At 40.5% G+C, this 17,120-nt stretch overlaps 1 protein-coding gene and 1 long non-coding RNA gene across 5 annotated transcripts in view; one reads left to right on the top strand and one right to left on the bottom strand.

Moving 5' to 3' along the window:
• Positions 1-4,799, bottom strand: part of IBTK (inhibitor of Bruton tyrosine kinase) — a 55,650-nt gene extending 50,851 nt beyond the window's left edge. For 3 of the 4 annotated variants that reach the window (XM_064650063.1, XM_064650060.1, XM_064650062.1), the window contains exon 1: positions 4,550-4,784. The gene's annotated coding sequence lies outside the window, so the exon portion shown is untranslated. Of the gene's footprint in view, positions 1-4,549 lie in introns of all 4 variants that reach the window. The other variant, XM_064650061.1, reaches the window with a different exon arrangement.
• A 243-nt stretch (positions 4,800-5,042) lies between these two features.
• LOC135411903 (uncharacterized) lies at positions 5,043-11,373 on the top strand. Its single transcript, XR_010429377.1, has 2 exons — positions 5,043-6,254; positions 6,833-11,373. It is a non-coding gene; the product is annotated as an uncharacterized LOC135411903 (long non-coding RNA).
• The last annotated feature ends 5,747 nt before the right edge of the window (positions 11,374-17,120 follow it).

The raw sequence follows: 17,120 nt of genomic DNA, 5'->3' as shown, positions 1-17,120 counted from the left end.
GAGTTTCAAGACAGAAGGATGTAGATCAAGTTTTCACCCCTCCACAATAGACTGGCACACCAGTAACAGACATTATCATGTTAATACTGCATCTGAAAAAAGTTAATAATCAGATCTGACTGTTACACAAAGGAAGTCCTTAAGTGAAACCTTAAAACTTTCAAATTGTGAGTTGAAGCTCAGGTCTGTGTAAAAGCCTTTCTGCTGTTCAAATGCTTACTTCTAGTACAGGGAGTCCCAAATGAATGATCAGCATCTAAAATAAGCACAAAATAGGAAAAGCAACAGCATTTTTCAAACTCTGAATTGAAATGTCTAGAACACAGTGCCCTTTTGATTACGTGTCTCTACTTTTATTTGCAGATATTTCTGTAGGCTTCTCAGCACTAGTCATATTCATGCTGTAATACCAGTGTCTTCCTAACGCTGTAATTATTAGAAGACATAAATAAATAAGATTATAACATTTTCAACATTTTTATGATAAAATAAGTATCATTTGGAATTCAAAGTATTTTTAAAAACAAATTCCTAATTACATTTTATTATAGAAAAAAGTCATCAAAAAATGGAGGAATTGGAGCAGTATTCAGAGGATAACAAAGATGTTTTATTTCTGCAGCAAGTGGGTTTCTAAATTTTTGCCCTAGAGACATGAGCTACTTATTATACATGTTCAAGTCAAGGAAAATTTAAAAGATTACAACCAACTTGGAAGAAATTCCTTAGAACTAAGAAAGTGTTTTTAGTATGTTGCCTCCTGGAATTAAGTAGAGCTGTCTCACTCAGCTCTCCCCTTCAGATAAGGCAAAGCACCACAGATGTCAGACACCCTCCAAGGAGGTGTGTGTCAGATGTGTCATCTGACCTTATGGAGTCAGAACACTTGCAGTCAAAAAAGTAGCTCTCTACCTATTGTGGTTGTTTCTTTGAAAAAGTCACTACAAAAATCACAGCTGTCACACCTCTCTTGAGTATGAAATGAACAAAGATTCTACACATTTGTAAGACCAAACTAACAAATAACTTCATGACTAAGGATGATGGTGGCAGATTTCATTTCCTGAAAACAGCAGACAGTGGACATGAAATCTCAACATTTGAGCAAAATGAACAGAATTGCAGAAGCTTTCTACTGTGAAGTTCCAGAAATCTGTGTATCACATTATCTATCAACACATCCCCAATTTTCTCTTTTCCTAGAAAGCATTTCCACAGAGGTTGTCTGCTCTTGGCTCAAAGGTACAAGGGAACAACCAACCCTCACCTCATGGTTGGCAGCTTCAGCGTATGTTTCTGGCAGCCAGTCTGGGAGGCACATATTTGATACTGGAACTCATATCTGTGGTCCTTCCACTTCTTCCTGATGAAAGCCTACACTGAGGTATTAGATCCAGCAAAATCTGACTAACATGAATGTGGATACCAGTACCAAGGCAGTGGCTAGTAGCTGTTGTAGCTTTTTTCATCTTAATATAGACAATGGTTTCACATGGAAGTGAAAGAGAATACAGAAGAGATTCAACTACTCAGAATTCAGTGCCACTTGAAGACAGATTGATGGGTTTGCATCTTCCACGTCCACTGCATTAAAGTAACTCAATTGTCAAATGAGTGACATGGCCTTGAAATCCATCCTCAGGCTGCTTTACTAAGAAGATATTTCTCAAGACCTTAAAATTGGCATAACTTCCTTCCATTCACTTCACTTTTTATTTGTTTTTTAAGATGTTACTAATTTTACTAAAATGTGCATCTAAAATGCACTTGGTGAAAACCTACCTAGCATTTGACTCTTCTAGAACAGAACTAAATAATGGTTTCTCTTTTCCATATAAAAGAAGCCTAGAGCTTTCCTTGTCAATCATAATACCCTTCCTTTACAAAAATAGTGTAAATAATATGTCTTTTCTGAAGGTGTAAAATTCACTTGCTTTTCCTTTTGATAATAAGTTGCTAAATGAAGTGAAGGATGACTGGCAACGTCATAAACTTCAGGAAGGCTAAGTCCATCCTTATAAGGGATCCTAAAGATCCTAAAGATTTCCGTTGTGGAATGGGAGTTGTTTTTCAAACAAACATGCTGACATTTCATAATGTTCTCCAAGTTGGTCCACTTGCACTTGTTTCATAAGATCACAAAAGATCTGTAACCATAACAGCATGAAAATCCTGAAAATATTTGTTGCCAAAGCAAACTTCACCACACCAACTACTCGACTAATAAGCTAATCAAAGAAGCAAATCTAAAGCTTACAGAATTAAAGCCATAGGAATTTGCTATCATGCTACTAATTTTTCAGGATTTTCTGTTGACTGATATTCTTACCTAAAGGCAACTTTCACTAATACATATTAAAGTAATAGTTTAGAATCTCACAAAAGTGAATAGAAAATTGAAGCTGGGTAGTAATATAATAAACTTAGCACTGGCATTAAGCAACATATCCTTAAGGAAACACAGATGAATTCCTAGATAAACAAAGCGAACACACCTTTAGGGTATAGGCAACATATTGTCCTAGGTTTAAAAGAACAGTTAGACTATTAATTTCTACTGAAATTACATATCCACAGATAGTTTAATCTGTTTAAAAATTCTCTGTACAATTGTCGAAGTCTAGGAAAAAATCTAAGCTTTTCAACCCCTTGAACGGTATTATATGAATACAAAGTATATTTTATGGAGAGAAAAGTGATTGATTATACAAGGAAAACCAGCTCAGAGTGGTTTGGCAGTCTGAAATTCCCACATAGAGACCTTTAAAAAAAGTGTTCTGCTCTTCTCAATGCAAAAATCTAGCTCAGCTATCAAGTTTTAAGAGAAGCATGTCAGTAGAGGAAAACATTGGAAAGAGTCTGGGACTCAGAATGTTTATGAAACAACCCGTGAGTACAGGCTGAGCAAATTGGATCTCTTTTTTCCTTCAGCTGTGGCTTCAGCAGAGCACCCAGAGCCTCTGAATGCAGCATCTGTTACATAAAGAAGAAAAATCAAAACTCCAGTCTGTTTTACCCCTGACAGTGGGATAAGTAGTCATTTGTTCAAATTCCAGAAAGGATTCAGACAGGAAGGATTTTCAGATGACAAATTGAATGAAAATAACACTCTCAAAACAGGCTGGACGACAAGCAAACTGCTCAGGTTATAAATAAATGTGACCTGCCTATAAGTAAAGCTATGGAGGAGGACCGAGTTGCTTTAAAAAACACCACGTTCCACCATGCCCGCTGTGTCCCTCGGGCCATGGCAGATCCCAGCTGCTTCATTTACTGGGCTGGGGCCTCTGTGCCACCGCTTGGCACAGGTACACTCTGGCACAAGTGGCCTTTAGAGGCTCTCTCCAGAGTTTCTATAACTTCCTCCTTCACAGTGACAGCAGTATAATCCTTATCAGAATTAAAACGTTCAGCAACCCAGCAACTCTAATTCAGGTGTTCTTAACTGAGCTAACAAGCACTACCAATTAAAGGCAGAAACGTCTGTCAAAAAAAGACCAAAGTACCATTGGTAGCTAATTTCAGCTACAACACGTCAGAGGACATCTATTAGTCAGGAATCATAGTACATAAACAGTAAACTGAAATATTGCGCTTGGCTTATCTAGAAATAGTCAAGACTACTTACATTTAATAACTTAATACTGTCCAAAACAATTAAAACATACAGAAAGTGACACGGACAAAAGCACAGTGAGTGCAGCTATAGGCATTTCCACAATACACTGGGACCTTGCTATAGATTTTTTATTGAAACAGATAATGCTGAAGAGAAGTCAAGCACAACAAACCACAAGTGTGCTCTAGAATTTCATCACACTTTAAACCGTATTTGATAAATCCATCAAGGATTTTTTCCATCTTAGGAAAAGCTGACTTTTTTGAATGAACTCTGAACTTTTGGTACAGTGTTATTATAGACTACCCACACCAGATGTTGGGCGATTGCTGGTTTTTTGTAAACCACAAATTGTGATCAGTTTCCATGAAGACAGACAACTACACTAACCACGTCACCAAAAAAAAAAAAAAAAAAAAAAAAGTTGATTTTCCCTAAGAAGACTGGACGAAAGTATCCTTTTAAGCTAACTACGAGACCTCAGCTCTCTAGTGCTTACGCTGCTGCTCAAATGGAGCAGCAGCCCTGTGAGCTTCTACCAAACGCCACAGACAAGGATCACGGCAGGCTTCCCGGGAATCTCCAGCTAAGGAAATCTGGCAAGAGGCTGCAGCCAGTGTCAAGAGGGGGAAGGTCTGAAGTGTTTCAGAGCCGGGAGAGAGGCCAGAGGAAAGCAGGGGGACAGAGGGCCGTTCTGACTCCCACTACACACGTTCACATAGCCGGGGACCGACGAGGGACACAAGAGACTCCTCCACACCGGCGGCCGAGCCACGAAGCCGCTCCCCTCCCATCCTACGTGGCCGGCTGCCCTTTACCCTGCCCGGCTACCCTGTTCAGGGCTCTCCCTCTTCCCCTCTCCACAGCCCCCCACCGCCCCCGCCCCGACCTCTCCGGCCGGTCCCCCCGCCGGCCACCCCCGCCCCTCACCAGTCGCTAGATGAATGGGCTCGGGCGGGCAGGGCGGGACGCGCGCTGGGCAGCGCGGGTGCTCATCCTCAATGACTGTGGGGCAGGGCCAGGCTGTGGCTGTGTCTGCAGAAGCTACCGCGACACCTCAGCCGGCGACAGTGCCAGTGACACCGACGATGACACCGGCGGCGGCAGCGCCAGACGGGGCCAGCACTCTCAACAGGGAACACCGACAACCACCGCCGGACCCACCAACAAGCGAGCGGCCGATTGGCCGCGGTGCCGCCGCACCTCGCACGCTGATTGGCTGCGACTGCCGCCTCGGCTCTGCCCCTCCCGGCCGAGCCCGGATTGACTGACAGGCGGGGGCGGGAGGGGGCGAGGGGGAGAAGGCTGGTCGGTGGGCGTGGTCTGGGCGTGGCGGAGCCACAGTGGTGGGCGGGGCCGGTTCCGTGGGCGGGGTGTCGGAGGTGCGCAGGCGTTAAATCAAAATGGCGGCTGCGGGTGAGGAGGGACGAGGGTAATACGTGTCTTGTGGTGGGCGAGGGAGGGGGCTGGAATTAACAAGGGGATTAAGGAAAGGCAGGGAGCTGAGGTGCCTCCCGCTGGCAGACTTCACGGGAGAAGCAGCGTGTCTGCAAAGAGAGGGGATGGGTTTCTGGCGAGGCAACGCCTCCCTCCAGCAGGGCTCAAAAGCCTGCAGGTCTCCTCAAAATAATAATCGAGAAGGCTGTGCTGATTTAGGCTGCGTTATGCTACTGCAGTTTGTCTCTCTGACAGAGCAAGTGGTCTAATTTATGAGACACAGCTTGATTTTTTATGAGGCTTTTGACACCACCTGGGGGCAGTCTCACAAGCAAACTTGGCTTGTGGGCGGAATTTGCAAAACTGCTCTTGTAATTACCTATGGTTCACTTCATGTGTGCTTCAAGTAAACTCCCTGAGGGCTCGGTTCAGTTCTTGATTAACGTCTCAGATGATGCAATGGGTGCTACATATTACAGTTTAATCTGGAACAGGATTAGGGCGTAGCATTTTAGGGTGGGAAGCTGGAACCAAGACAAACAGTGCCTACTGTAAAATACAGAGTAAAAAAAAACCACACATCACTTTTTTTTTTCCAAAAAAATCGTTAATGATATATTTTTTCCAAGAAAAACATGAATGATGCCTTAATGCCAGTGGCCAAAGTTTCTACATGTTTCTTTAAAGCCACAGTATTATGCCATGTGGTGTGAGCATTAAGACCTTAAAAGAACCTAACTATTTTTTAAACCACAAAACAGTTGAAAGAGAAGTTATGTGTGTGCTTCAACAGAAGTTCAGTTTGGGAAAGATTGAGTAGAAGTTGTATATAGGTGAATCTCAATCTTTTTTATCTGTGCCATCTGACAAAGTAAATGTGAATAGTACAGTCTGCTTTCTGATTTTCTCTGTATGAAAGCTTAGTTTGCCAGCAGTCATTCACCATTATAAATAACCCCACACGCTGCATGAAATTTATTTATGCATTATTTTCCTAGTGATAGCTTCTTTGAGCTCCAGTCACAAATGTACTTCAGAGGTGGCCTTGCTCCAAGTATGCTGCCAGTTGGCCTAAGAACAATGATGACCATCTGGGGAGATAAGGAAGTCCAAATGCAGCTGAAGTCAGTCATAAAAAATGCTTTATTGCACAATAACAAGTTCAAGTGAATAGCTGGGGCAGGCATCCTTTGGAGAGGTAAAGAGCTCGGTGGAAAAATGAAGAGGGTTTAAGTAGAATAAGGCCCAAGATTCTATATGAGAAAAATAATTTCTAGAACATGGACGGCCCCTCAAGTCTTTAAAAAAATACTATTGTAAGGAATAGAAAACTACAGCAAAGAACAAAGAAAAGTTGGAAAATAAGTCATGAATAGGACCTAATGGAGTCCGAGTCAGCCAAAACCGTGACATAATAACCAAAGGCTTTTAGCAATAAGTTTCTATGCAAGATTTTTATCTTGTTTACAGGACTTTTAATATTTTCATGGAAAATTAAGATATTAACTACTTTGCCTGTTGTTTATTGTTCAGGTTTTTGTAATCGACCCCATCTTATAGGTCAGTAACAGAAATTCCTGCTATCTTGTGCTGCCTCTGCATAAGCTGCAGCAAGCTAATAAACACCTTTCACAGAACACAGGTGCTGTAATTTGATTTGCTAGTGCTATGCTGAGGTGATAAAGTAACATTGTAAAACAAAAGTAGCTCAAACAGGTTAACCTGAGCCTCTGTTTAAACTATTTCTTTGGTTTGGCTTTTTCTACTCCTGGAAAGCTACAACATTGTTACAGAAAAATATCCTATTTTAAGACTTTCTGAAGAAATTACAGGCTGTGGAGATGAAAAGCCAGGAACAAGTCACTGAAGAGTCCTTTTTAAAGTTCAACAGCCAGATTTGTGTACTACTTGGTTGACAATAAGGAACTGTTCATCTGGCTTTTTTCAGTCTGTGATGAAAAGGTCTGAATTATCACAAATAAACATGTAATTATAAGAAAATAATAAGCCTCTGACCACCATTGTTACTTTTTGTAGCAGCTCTAGACTTTTAAGTCAATAATCCGTAACAAAAAAAGGTAAAATGGAAAAAGCAGCACTTAAAAAGGAAAACAGGTATACTTGGCCATCTTCAGAATTTGAGGAGGAACATCAGTTTTGAGTGACTTAACCAGTGTACAGAGGGTATGTTTGTCTTAGTTTTGCATCTCAGTTCATTGACTGTTGAAGGGTTATGGGTTGCCTGTGCTCCAAATGTGTATACTCATTTAAGGTTAGGGGAGACAAATCTAGGCTATAGGGAGGACAGTACCCCAGTAGGCAGATTTCTGGTGACCTATTAATTTTATCAATCCATCCAGTGTAGTCTGGACCAGACTTAGGCTACTTGGAGGAATTAGAGGAGAAGATGTAAATGACATAAGGAACAAATGAACTCTGCACTCTGTGCTATCTGAAATTGACCCTGAATGTTGAAAAAAAATGGTAATCATTTTTATCAGCCAATAATCAAAAAGTTCAGTCTATATATCAAAAATTAAAATAATTAATTTTTTTCTTTTCAGCTATGCTAAATGTCAAGTGACAGATTTCCCCCTTCACATATCTATTTATGGTCCATAAGTGGCCTAATTATTACCAGTGTCCTCCGAAACCTTGAGTAATAATTCTTATTGGTAGCAGTAATACTCTGATTAAGAAAAAATTAATCAGCTCCAGGCTTAACTTCTGCTGATACTAAATAAGTTCCTTATGATCTTTCTCTTTTATGAACTTGGAAAAAAATATTATAAAATACTGGAAAATTTGTATTACAGAACTAATAGAGGAAGATTCAATGTAACACCTCCTAGCAGGGAAGACTTGCAAAAAAGTATCTCCAAATTTATTAAAAGTATGTGCATCTTGCTTTAAGAAAACCTATCCTCCTACTGAAACAGACAGGGTTATTAAATTCCATATGACAATACTGTTTAAGAATAGTTTGGAGAAGAAGTCTGGGGATCGAACAGCATGGAAAGGAGGATGGTGATGGATGAGGACTCGCGGAATTCTGATCAATCTACTTGAGAGTTCCCCCATGAGGGTGAAGTAGGAAACCAAGATGCAGTGAGCACCCAGGAGCTTCCACCCATCAAACCATGGTCAACAGAGCAGGGTCTTCATCTTGCATGACTGGGAACACTTCCATGTAGCTCTGTCATGGCAGGTACTCTGATGTCTCTTCTTTAACTTGCAGGATTTCCAACATATCTCATTAGACCTTGGGAGCATCTCCAATGCTCAAGGTAGATTTTCTGTTATTGTAGTAGTCCAGATACCAGTGATACGAGGTGTGTGCAATGAGAATGCGTTGTCCCACATTTGTTCAGAATTCCCATATTTAAAAAAAAAAAATAAAAAAAATTAAAAGAATTGTAAAAAATTGTGCTAAAGGGCCAAATGTACATGAAACAAAAATTGCATTTACATACTGTAAGTAGTAAAAGAAGTTTTGTGGAAACTGGCAAAGGGACAGTCACTCTCAGTGATTGGTATATAATCTTCAATACAATCAGAAACTGCAGTATGTTTAAAGTGGATGTTTTCTGTTGTGATGTGAAATATTTTGCAGAAGAGCATGATTTCTAAACAAAGTGGGGCTTTTATTCTGTGGGAAGTTTATTGTAAGAGTGCAGCATGAAAATTCAATTTTTGGTCTGTCTTTCCTGCACATCTTTCACCCTGATCTTCCGAAATAGAAGGAGCAAAGCTGCAGACTATTTCAGAGCATCAGCCTCCTATGGAGACAAGAGGATAGACGGAAATGTGCGAGAATCAAAGACATTCTCTTGGGCTTCATAAGGACTTTCCAGTGCAAATCTCAGACTCCTTAATCACAGCAAATAACACTGCTGGTCATGAGACAGCCTCACAGACAGGGGAGAGGCAAGATCATGGTGGTTAGGAGAAATGGAGGATCTGTTTATAGCTTCTGAACTGGTGGGAACAGAGAGGAACTGTCTTTCTTGCCCTGTTCCAATGATTGGGAAAAAGAGATTGTTATTTTTCAAAACTTTTTTAAAGACTAGGTAAATGTCCTGTTTACAGTACAGCTGATATTTTTCTGGCCATTTCGTGCCCAGATGCAGCTATTTGGGCCATATTGGTGCTATCCCTGAACAAGTCATCTGATACCTTCTCTGGCCCTGTGCGCTAGATATAGTGGCTTTGGGGTTGCTGCTGCCAGTATGGTCCCACTGTGCTCAGTCAGGGTGGCAGAGGGTGCCCACCTACTGCCACACAGTGTGCCACACAAAGTGCCATGGCCAGGATGCACTGCACAGCACTGGGCACAGCGGGATGCACCCTATCTCTGAGTGTACCAGTGTGACCTCTGCAGGAGTTCACAGCCCACCTGAAGTCATGCCTGGAGACTGGGTTATCTTACTCCAGCTGCATGACCAGGAATGCCAGGAGCACCTGCAGTCACCACTCCTGCACATTGATCTGCAGTGACTTACCGCTGTTGTGGGAGGTATTGGTTCCCAAAATGGGATAGCCCTGCATTAAATAGTATGTTGGCAAAGATAGCATGGCATTCCCTTTACATCACCTCCAGATAATTCTCCTCTGGCCTTACCTTACTTCTTTCTAGGTCTTCTCATGTGTTAAAAACCTCTTGATGGGAGAGTGTTTGGAAGATAAAAAACCTCAAGGAAATAAAATCTCCACAGCTACTAGGCACACCTTTGCACTTACCATGCAGTGCCATCTACAGTTGAAAAACTCTTCTGACACTCAGATGACACCGCAGTATTGTTTGGTTAGCAGCTTGCAGGCTTAGCAGAGCAATTCTGCAACAAAAACTATAGTACTGCAGTTTTCTTTGCAAGCCGAGCTTGTTGAATGTGGGCTCAGGACTCAAGGCAGATCTCTTATCTAGTCTCAGCATTGCCAGTGGCTCACTGAATATTGCTTTAGGCAGTGGGGAGAATATTCATCCTTCCTCACTTCCACCGTAGTCTGTCTCCATGCACAGTAAGAATAAGCTCCTCCACTGGAACTGTAGGAAACAGGAACTTAACTATTTTGCTTTAAATTGTCCCTTGTAGGAGGCTGTTTCTGATCACTGACTCCCCAGCAAAATAGAATCATACAATGGCCTGGGTTGGAAAGGACCTTAAATATAATTTAGTTCCATGGGCAGGGATACCTTTCACGAGACGGCTTTGCTCAGAGCTTCATCCAACCTGGCCTTAAACACTTCCAGGGATGAGGCATCCACAGCTTCTCTGGGCAACCTATTCCAGTGCCTCACATCCTCACAGTAAATAATGTCTTCCTATTGTCTAATCTAAACATGCCCTCTTTCAGTCTGAAGCCATTCTCTTGTCCTGTCACTACATGCTCTTGCAAATAATCTCTCTCATTCTTTCCTGTTGGCTCCCTTCAGGTACTGAAGGGAAATGGAGGGAGGTGGCTAATAGGGCTACCTATAGTACATTGAAACCTATGAATAAAAGGCTGAAAAAGAAATGGTAAATATTTCAATAGCTAAAATTTGAGATTCAGTTTTAGTGTGTGATGAAATGGCAAATGAAGGTGCAAGTGAAGTGATAAAAGAAGTGAGTAGGGTCTCCTTTTTCTGAAATTTTTAAAACAAATATATAGAGTCATAGAATTTGAGTGTGAGTCATAGGTTTGGGTTGAAAGGGACCTTAAACATCATCTTGTTTCAACACCCTGCCATGGGCAGGGACATCTTCCACTAGACGAGGTTGCTAAGGGCTCCATCCATAATAGTTCCTATTAGCTCTACTAACTGAGATATTCTTCTCCATTTCCCCACAAAACTCAAATTCATAGTCCTTATGCTCACTGTTTGACTCGCTGTTTCAGACTAGCTTAAGGAACACTACTTTGTCAGAAGATACCAGTCTCCCTTTATGATTTCATTACACGGGAAATATTTTCAGGTGTGCAAAAGGCAAGTCTTTCTCAGCCACTGAACTAAAAGCGTGGACCTCTTCCCGCAAAATATCATCTCCTGTGCAAACTGCTAGAAATACTCTCTCGTCTGTTCTGGATGGAAGAAGTCTTCAAATCACCTGCAGGGAGGCTTCTCAGAGAAGTACAAATCTGTGGATCAAACATTAATCAGGATGTAGAAGAAGGTGGCGGGCTGGTTGTCCCACCCAGCTCAGCCGCTGCGGTTCTCTCAAGAACATCACACATGGCGCCACTAGATGCCACTGTCGAGACACATTTGTTCTTTGATGTGGCTTCTCCAAAGGTATTCAGGAAAATCACATTAAAAGAATGGCAAGATATGTTTATTTGTAGCGTTTTGGGTGGTCTTATTCTGAAAACATGACAGGAAAACACAATCAAAGAAGCTAAAATTTCTAGCGAATATGGTATAGTTTCCTGAAGTAGAACCAGGGAAATATCTTTTCAGACTACTCCAAGTAAGTTCATTTTTTATTTAGTTGTCTAAATACTTACAGTACCATTTAGAGACAGAATAAAGTCCTTTCACCAATCACAATCCTACTTAAATATTATAGAATCAAAATTAGGGAGCGAAAGTGGCCTGTGAGATTTCTATTTAATTAGACCAGGAAAAAATACTAGTTCTTCCCTAGTTTTGCCGAAGTCCTCTTATCTGGGAATATATGCCTTCCTTGCTCAGCTGCAAAACGTCTATTCTTTCTCACATGAAAGACAGCTGATAACCAACAGCCAGGACAAAAAGAAAGGAACCTGTAAGCTGGGCCATTCTTCCACTTCCTTTTTTCCAATAGTGAAGAAAATAAGAAGTATCCCATTACCCTGAAGGTATATTGTGGAGGACTCCATCCAGCTATTTGACTGGGACTAAAGCAAATTTACAATCCTATTTCTAGACCCTAGAAACTGAAATAATCCCTTAATCATGAGAAGTTCTCCTTCTGTCGCAGAATGTGTCCGCACGCTCCCACATTTCTTTGGTCTAGTGGTTACCTGAACAGCTATCCTTGTGCTAAATATTGCTCAGCTCCTGCCAAGGTACCTGCAGGCAGTGGGACCGTTTCCAGGCTCAGGTAGGCTGGCACAACAGGGAGACTGACCTGAAGTTCCAGCTGAGAAACAGTGACACACTGCTGTAATTCTGATGCTGTTTTGAGCAAATGTGAGACTATTTTAATTTGGTATCATTTGGAAATGAAATAAAAGGACTTGTGCTCAGAATCTATAAGTGGCAATTCAGTGAATGTTTAGTATTTTGAAAAGTGAATCAAAACCTGTAGTATTTGAAATTCAAAATGTTGTTAAAAATGCAAAGACATTCATTCATTTTTCATTTTTAAAAGTAATTTTTACTATGCATACGTCTTCCCTAGCTGTTGCAGCTTGAGAGTTTGGTCACTAGTAAATTGCAGAACATGTGGCTGCTACTTCTTGAAAAACAGCCTTATCAGCTTGCTGCTTTTAAGGTTCTTGGTTCTTTTTTTTTTTTTTTTTTTGAATAGAATAAACCTGTTAAGGCAGATTACATACAGGATTGGATTAAGTTTTTACTAAGCCAGTAAGTATTTTCTCAGGTCAATGAAGATACTGTAGACCCACATTACTAGATCTACAATATATCCTTAAGTCATGTGGATTTCAGAAATACTCCTCTTTTTAATACAAATCAGACTAGATCTTGTTTTCAGCAGAGCCTCACAAACATGCCTGAGCACAACAGAACAACTGCAGCACAGACATGGGAATGAATGTGTAGGACAGAGGATAGGATGGAGAGGCAGGAATTTCGTGGGCCAACTATGCGAGAAAAAGAAAATGTGGAATACACCACAGTCTGTTACACAGCTCACAGCACCCTTCTAATGTCTTTCTTATCAGCAATAAAACTGGAATACTAGCATAAGACTGCCCAGACTGCAAATGGATGTTTTAGCAGAGACATGTAACATTTTCAAGATAAGTGGTAAAATACTTCAAAATCACTGTGACAGCCAGGAAGCTCCAGGTTGGCTCACCATACAGTCCTATTTCAGCCATTCACATAATGACAGTCTAAATGGAATAGAGACTGCCAAGGGTACAGACTCCTTTTCTTGCAAAATAGTATGGGAAAAGATTATGTGAAAAAATATTCACAGATTAAAATGTTTTTTAAAAAGAAGGAGGACAAGAGGCAACTCAGCTATAAGTGCTGGGCATCAGTTCACCAACTAATGACATGGTTAAGAAAACCCCAGGAGCCCGCTCTGCTGTGGTGATGGGATCCCTGGCTTTGAGACCCTGCCTGCCCTGGGGGAGCCCCTGCCACTCCATCTTCCAGCCCCACTATGCCCTGACATTTGCTTTATTTTGAGGAAAGTGGTCATTTCTCTCTGAATATACCCATTTGTTTGCCAGGTACTCTTCCTTGCTCTCTCAGCTCTATTTTTACAGATAATAATAGAACGGAAGAAATAGAGAGCATTTTTCATGCCAAAGCTCATTAAGCAAACTTGGTTCAGCTCCCAAGCAAAAAGAAAAGGAAAGGAAAAAACAACTCAGAATCCTGTTTTCCCCTGTAACTCAGTAGCATCCTTAAAGAGCTGACCTGTGAGAAATTATTTTTGTCTATCTTTTAGTTGCCTTAGTAAAGAATTCACAGCAGTGTCTCACCTCAACATTGTCTTATGTCTTGACTCGGCTCTATGGCAGCACAACAAAACCTTTGTGATGTTCTAACCAGTGCAGGTACATTTTATACTAAGTGGCATTATGCTATCCTCCCACCAAAGCATGGAAAAACAAGGCTGGGGAACAGATACTCAGAGGTGATATTGAAATAAGAGATCCGTAAGGAATTTTTAAGTGACTGGTGTTGCATAGTGGTGAAAGGAATGAGACACAAAACACAATTTCTGTAATAAACAGGTCCAAATAGATGGGGTTTAATGATATCATGTAGTCAGTGTAATGATTCGCTCTCTACTCTGTCGGACATTGCTGTTACAAGCCCTCCTCAGCATCCTTTTCTTTTTGCAGCCTGCTTTTATATGACTTAAAGCCTTGCATTCAGTCTTTTGCAGCCTGAACAGATTATTGCCAGCTTTTTCTCAACTCTGTCCAACAAAGAGGTCTGTATTACCAGCACAGGCAATATCGTTGCACAAGAGCATTTTCCATGTCCTCACATAGTCAAACACCAAAGTTAATGTAGCTTTATGCAAAAGACAGGCTGGAGGGGAAGAAGATAACAGAAAACTTCTTTTATAAAAGCAGCTTCTGAAAAGTAAGAAACTTAATCTGTCTGCTCCAGTCTTTTAAGGAGTATCTCCCTTTAAGAGCTAGTAAATCTCTGATCTGGGACTCAGCTACTGATCACATAAAAATGGCATGTGTCGCTGAACCTTCAGATGCCTCAGCACCTACATATATTTTAAACTCATAAGCACTCAAAAAAAGTCATGTCCAGATGGTATAAGACTTAAACCTGGCTTCTCTCTCTCCTTGGCACTTGATTATCTCCTAGCTATGCTCTTTATACTGCTTGCACTGCTTGTACCTTCTAATTTATATCTCTTTAAAACATTGCCATTTTGGTAAGGTGACACTACACACATACCTGTAAGTGGCTGCATCGGATATAAAGTAACAGAAGATTATGTCTGTTGTTCCAATCTGTCCTGCAGAAGGTAAAAATCTAGAGAAAAAAGGAGAATGGGAATTACCAGCTGCTAAGACAGCAGAAGATAAACAAAACCATTATTCTCCCATCAGGTAAGGAAGCAGAAAAAAAATTCTGGAGTGACCTCATACACTTCATCTAGGATTGCTTTTCTCAGATTCTAAAATGTAGGTATGTAATGAAAGTCCATTAAAATGTTTTAAGGAATTTTGCCTGAAAACCTATGAACCAACGTCACCCTGTTACCTTCAACAGAGTGCTTGATCACTCTAACAAACAGCAGTGATTCATTCTATAGCACAGTTACATGACACTTATCGGTATTTACCTATGGGCAGCAAGCACAGCAATGCCTATAACAATACAGCTGAAATGCTAGGCATCTGGCTCATGCACCTGAAAAATGGTAGGGAGGTAATTTCTTCTCTCAACACAAGAGAGAATACTCCCAGTGCATCTCTCGTGCTGCAAAGAGGAATACTGAAAAGATTAATGCCTCTCAATGAGGAAGCCAGGCGATCATGAGCTGCCTGTGCCACTTGCACAAGGAGAGAGGAAAGCATTCCTTTGGTGTCCTTTTCCTCCTGGGGGACATGACAACCTCCTTGTAAAACTGCAGCTGCTGGTAAAAGCTCAGGTCAGTGACTCTGTAATGTGTCAAACTGGTCTTTTTTACCAGTATATCTATAGTGTTTGTGCATCACTCAGACATACATACATACAGTTTATATATGCAGCTAAGCAAATAGGGTTTACTCTGAGTACTTTTACTTTAAAATAAGTACTTCTAAAATTACTTTTGAGTAATTTTACAACTATGACCCCTTTCACAAGCCATTTTACCTCAGAATACTTTTTTTGTTTGTCTTTATATATATGCCCCGTGCCAAATGGTATCAGCATTTTAATTCTCTAAAGTAAGATAAACACGTGAATCCTAATACTCCTTATGAAGGATTTAGACAAAAATGAAAAAAGGAAACCAAAAACTGCACAAGGGTATAACCAGTTGTAGTCAGCTTGTTCAAAATGTAAGTTTTGAAGCTATCCTGTGAGAAATGCAGATAACAACAAAAACTGATTCAGCTGAGTTCATAAATCGGATGATTCCTTTCAAACATTAAGAGTTAATACATCTGTTATACTGTCTAGAGGCTGCTCTTTATGGTAAGTCAAAGAAAAGCATGGAACATCTCCAGGATGCTCTACACATTATTGCAGAAGCTTTTTAACAGCTGAAAGGCTACTTTGTCCAGAAGGGGAGTATCAGAGAGCCATGAAAGTTGTAGATGCGTTTCAGATACCAAAGTACCAAAAAGGCACATCATCAGTAATAAAATGCTGTGCCCTAAGCAATGCAATCTGGTGAATAGCTTTAATCGGGCTCCCAGAAAAGTCCAGAAATGGAAGAGAGAAACTAGTAAGGGAGAGGAAGGGGTTAAAAGAGCTCAGCCCTAACTCTGCTTGAATGGAAATCAGTGCCTTCCAGAGGAACAGCACAGGATAGTTTCTTTAAAAAAACAGTACCTGTAATCCTTCCTTATTCATTACCTGTTTTTATAAAGTAAAATTTTCCCATGGAATGAGAAATAAGCACTGCATTATCCCAAGGATCTAGATTTCTGTTACTCTTACACTAAATAACAGGCAAATAGAAACATTTCAGTTGATAACAATGCTAGTACAGGGCTGATTTTCTTTCTGTTTCTGTATAGGCAGTGCCCAGTTTGGAGTGCAGCTTACTTCCTGGGACTCAGCTAGGAGCAGAAATGTAACATATGGAGCTGTTTGTAGAATTAACATTGAAATTTAGTCAAGCTGCTTCTGTAATTTTACATTCATTCTGACCCAGCGGAGTTATTCCCTTTCTATAATTAAGTCTATCGTCGCTGTAATAGGAGCCATATCTGAGGCTGGAGAAATGTCACTTTAGCAAAAATGAACATGCCTCATCAAAACCAGAAAATGTTCAAGGATATTAACTTTTCAAAAAGAAACAGTAAATAAGTCATGTAAGCTGCCAAAATAATGCTTTCCCTATTTTCGTATTATTGTGTTTATACAAAGACCATCTTGTAAGCAAAATAATATATTCTATAATTTGCATTTAACATTGCACCTGAAATAATTTCTAGCCGTTGCAACAAAAGCATGCTTTTTACTTCGGCTACACGTAATGCATCTCTGGAATTCTCGGGCTGCCAGCTGTTTTATATATAACATGCTTATATCAAAAAAAAGAAAAAATTATATTCCACTCCTATAAAAATAGCATATTAACACAGTCAAAGCAATCTGGTACACAAAAGAAATGAAAATAGCTACAGCAGGTTGATAAGGAACAACCAGTATAAGAAACAAAAGGAGCCAACGTAAGTGATGAACTTTTAATAAAATGAAAAGTTCTGGTTG

The sequence above is a fragment of the Pseudopipra pipra genome, chromosome 3 (assembly GCF_036250125.1).
Source record: "Pseudopipra pipra isolate bDixPip1 chromosome 3, bDixPip1.hap1, whole genome shotgun sequence".
Classification (NCBI taxonomy): Eukaryota; Metazoa; Chordata; class Aves; order Passeriformes; family Pipridae; genus Pseudopipra; species Pseudopipra pipra.
This window is presented reverse-complemented; position numbering and strand designations above follow the sequence as displayed.